The sequence below is a fragment of the Oncorhynchus tshawytscha genome, unplaced genomic scaffold (genome assembly GCF_018296145.1).
Source record: "Oncorhynchus tshawytscha isolate Ot180627B unplaced genomic scaffold, Otsh_v2.0 Un_contig_5477_pilon_pilon, whole genome shotgun sequence".
Lineage (NCBI taxonomy): Eukaryota > Metazoa > Chordata > Actinopteri > Salmoniformes > Salmonidae > Oncorhynchus > Oncorhynchus tshawytscha.
The window spans coordinates 15,646-20,198 of NW_024607212.1; the positions used below are offsets into that span (position 1 = coordinate 15,646).

The 4,553-nt window shown below is 56.5% G+C and overlaps 1 pseudogene; it reads right to left on the bottom strand.

The window, feature by feature from the left end:
- Nucleotides 1-844: 844 nt before the first annotated feature.
- Nucleotides 845-3,671, bottom strand: LOC121842408 (annotated as a pseudogene).
- Between the last annotated feature and the right edge of the window lie 882 nt (nt 3,672-4,553).

Sequence of the window (4,553 nt, forward strand, 5' to 3'; positions counted from 1 at the left end):
ATACCGTCAATAATACAGTAGAAAATAAGTCTATATACAATGTGAGCAAATGAGGTGAGATAAGGGAGGTAAAGGTAAAAAAAGGCCATGGTGGCGAAGTAAATACAATACAGCAAGCAAAACACTGGAATTATATATTTGCAGTGGAAGAATGTGCAAAGTAGAGATAGAAATAATGGGGTGCAAAGGAGCAAAATAAATAAATACAGTAGGGGAGAGGTAGTTGTTTGGGCTAAATTATAGATGGGCTATGTACAGGTGCAGTAATCTGTGAGCTGCTCTGACAGCCTCTCTAGGGTATGTGGGACGCTAGCGTCCCATCTGGCCAACATCTATGGGAGAAATTATGTACATATATGGAGGAACATAAATACTGTAACACAAGAGAGAGATACACTTATAGAGTGCATTTGCCATTCTGGTAAAATACATTGTCTATTGTATAGGAGAGGAGAACTAGAGGAGACACATAGGCGCCTAGGATAGCTGGACATACAAAGGTCAGAGGGATATACAAAGGAGGGGGTCAGCCAAATGACCAACTGATGGATTATAGACATAACTCACATATTCTTAGGACATGGAGATGCTGAAGGAATGACAGGGGAGACACATAGTCTGCTGATCCGAGATAAAGAATGCATTAACCCTCCCGTGGTCCTGGTACTGTGTCTAGTCCCCGCGTCCTCCGGGTCACCCTGTCCCGTCCTGGCTAAAGGCCCAATGTGCGCAAGTGTGACAGTAGGCGTGTGAACAGCCTTTGCAGATGTATTTCTTACACCTGCAGCACACCATGTGTGTCTTGGAGTCCTTCTTGGGTGGGCAGAGCTGACACCTCTTCCTCTTACTTGCCCCGGTGGTGGCCGGGGCAACGGGCGGGCAGCGGCCGTGCCAGCGGCGGGGCCCTGGCGCTGTTGATCAGGAGCGCCGCCGTAGCACTCTGTAGGACTTTGACAAGGGCTGACGCCGCTTCGGTGCGGGGCAGATGCTGCCTTCTTTGGATCAGCGGCTTCACGAGTGCCTTTCCCAGCTGCTCGAGGAACACCCTGCGCTTGTTCCGCTTGCCAGGCATCCAGTCAGGCTTGATCTCTCGCCATATGACAAAGGCGTTGTAGGAGGACACGTCGAGGATGTTGTGGAAGACGACCAGGGGCCAGCGGGCAGTCATCCGTCTGCAGCTGTAGGTGCCCACCACCTTGTCTAGGTTGTCCACGCCGCCCTTGTTGCAGTTGTAGTCTAGGATGAGGGCCGGCTTCTTGTCGCGACGATCGCTGATGTGGCCCTCTGTGTGCAGCGTGCTCAAGAGTAGCACGTTCTTGTTTCTCTTTGCCAGGTAGGACACCAGAGTGGCGGTGGGCGTGAAGGCGAACCTGGAGGACAGGACCTGTCTGCCCCTGGACTCGAGCAGCGCGGGCGGGAGCTCGGCCTTGTTCCTTCTCACCGTGCCCACCATGGTGAGGTTCCTCTCGAGGAGCCGCTGGCCCAGGTCGTAGGAGGTGAAGAAGTTGTCGCAGGTGACGTTGCGACCGCTCAGGCCCGTTGTCAGATCGAGGACGACGCGCATCCCCTGGTTCTTCTCGGGGCCTCCGCCGGCCGCCTTGCCGGTGTACACTTGCATCTTCCAAGCGTAGCTGGACTTGGCGTCGCAGGCCACCCACGACTTGATGCCGTATTTGGCCGGCTTGCTGGGGATGTACTGACGGAAGGGACAGCGGCCTTTTGGAAAGAGGACAAGACATTAGTGTGGTTACCGTGTGCAACGGGGTAGACAAAAGGGCCAACCGTTGTATCACACACGCTCTGTATAGACATGTAAGCACACGCGCACGCACGCGCACAAGCGCAAGCACAGTACCTCTGAACGGGACCAGTTGCTCGTCCACCGTCACGTCGGGCCCCGGGTTGTAGAGGGCCGGCAGCCGCGCCTCCCACAGGTCCCAGACCTCCCGTATGGCTGCGAGTTTGTCCGTGGCGAGTCTGGCGGGTCTCGACTGGCGGTCGTCGAATCGCTGCAGCCTCGAGTACCTGTGAAAGACCTTGAGCGACATGGTGGCTCGAACACGGTCCTGCCGCTCTCGGCGTCCCACAGGCTTGCCGCGGCCTCGCCCGGGACCTGTAGACGCCCGCTAGGATCAGCAGCCCTAGGTAGGCACGTAGGTCCGTGGCGTCCATGGGTCGCCAGCCGTCGCCGTATTTTCTGGCCCCGTGCAGGTTCGTCATTTCCACAATTATCCTTTCTATCGCCGGCGTGACAAACAGGTGGAAGGCGGACGCGATGTCGCGGGCCTGCGTCGCGGCATAGGCCGTGGGGCCCGGAGTCTGGTCCGGCCCGGCGCGGCAGATCGCCAGGGGCCCGCGGTGGCGGCCGTAGGCCACGGGGGACCACTCGATTGTGCCGCTCTTCGACAGCAACGGCGGCTCCCGTCGGTCCGGGGCCGAGGAGATCTCTTCCTCGTCGCGGTCCTCGGGCGGCTCTTCCTCGGGCTGCTGCTCTTCCTCAGAAGAGGGAGAAGAGGCATCGTCGACCTCGCGGCGCTCGGGGTTGTATTCCTCCCCGTCTTCGTCTTCCGAAACCTCTTCCTCTTCCTCCTCCTGGCAATCCGAGTAGTCTTCTTGGTCCACGCTGGACAAGATCTGTTCTAGAACCTGCACGGCCGTAAAACGCGCGGCCATGGCCGATCGGTGGAGCCGAGCGGGTCCGCTGAGCTGCGGGGAAGAGCGCACTTGGCACGGGTGGGGCGCCGGTCACTTTGTGGGTGTGTGGGTGTGTGTGTGCGGGTTGGTGTGGGTGGGCGCCGATGACAATATTAGTATCCTCTCTATTACGCGGGATACCGAGACCTGAAACTGCTCGAGGCTCGCTTGCGCGCACCTGTGTAGCCCTGTGCAGTCGACCCAACCCCCAGCCGAGCAACAAGAACACTCGGCTGCTCTCTAGCACACGGAGCACAGGTCCGGACCTGTGCAGCGGCCGGCTGGCTCTGCGCTCTGACCCACGAGAGCAGAGCCCAGAGCGCAGAGCGCAGAGCGCAGAGCGGTGAGCCCAGAGCACAGCCTCGCCACACTCGCAGACACTCTAGTACGCGCGACGGCACACGCCTCGCCAGTGGCTGGCAGGGTCGCTCTGACCCGAGAGCGCAGAGCACAGAGGACAGAGCACAGAGCGCAGAGCGGTGAGCCCAGAGCACAGCCTCGCCACACTCGCAGACTCTCTACTACGCTCAGAGGCACACGCCTCGCCAGTGGCTGGCACGGTCGCTCTGACTCGGGAGAGCAAAGCGCAGAGCCCTGGAAACACAGGGCCTGGGTCGCTCTGACCCACGAGCCCAGAGCGCAACTACAACACTCGGCTGCTCTCTAGCACACAGCGGAGCACAGGTCCGGACCTGTGCAGCGGCTGGCTGGGTCGCTCTGACCCGAGAGCGCAGAGCAGCGAGGACAGAGCACATAGCGCAGAGCGGGGAGCCGGGCACAACTCGCAGACACTCGCAGACACTCGCAGACACTCTACTACGCTCAGAGGCACACGCCTCGCCATTCAGTGGCTGGCACGGTCGCTCTGACCCGCCAGCGCAGAACGAGAGCCCTGGAAACACAGGGCCTGGGTCGCTCTGACCCGCGAGCGCAGAGCACAGAAAGGGGAGCCCTCCACACACAGGACCTGGGTCACACTGACCCCAGGACCACGGGAGGGTTAAGCTAAATGCAGGGACAAAGCAAGCCTAGAAAATAGAGGAATGTATAGTATTTTTAGTATAGCTGAGCACGCTAAAAACAGAGGAGACACATAGTCTGCTGACCCTAGATAACACACATACAGAAGAACGCATTGAGCTGAGTGCAGGGACAAAGCAAGGGTCTTGTCATCATTAGGATCTAATGGAAAGCAGATGTAGGCGTTATTGGGCTGAACAAGCAGGATGCACGGATTGGGATGTAACTTAATTTGCATGTGGGATGAACTCATATGTTGTGTGTGTATAAAATCAGAGCGAGTGCTCTGAAAAAGTGTGTGTTCCGCGGACCACTCCGGCTTGCGATACCTATTTTTATTAAAAGCCTATTGATTTCACAAAGTTCTTGATAGCGTCATATTTGAACCGATTTTCCACGACAGACTTGGCGAGCTTTTGCCAGGAGTGACAGGGACTGAGGCGTCCTTGGCTGACGGCGGGTTCTTTGGACAATCTGGCAAACAAGGGTGGCCGCCCAACTACAACAAGGTAAGCAAGTACTTACAATAGTTGAAATGTTTGCGTAGATTGCTTCAGAGATCATGTCTCAGCAGGAGGGACGTCAAGTAGGTCTCTCTCTCAAATTTCCTAAAAACTATAGAAACTAAAGAACTTTTTGAAATTCAATGAATTTGCATGTGTGTGTAAGCTTGGAAATTGTATAACAAATACGAATGTGCATGCATGTCTAGTGAGTAAGTAGGCGGGTGCTGTGAACTTCGCTGGTGTCGGGTGTGTGTTTCGGCATGTTCGGGCGCAGGGCTACAGTTGCCTGCTTATATGGTTAGAAAAATAGACAAGTGGTTAGATAAATATTCA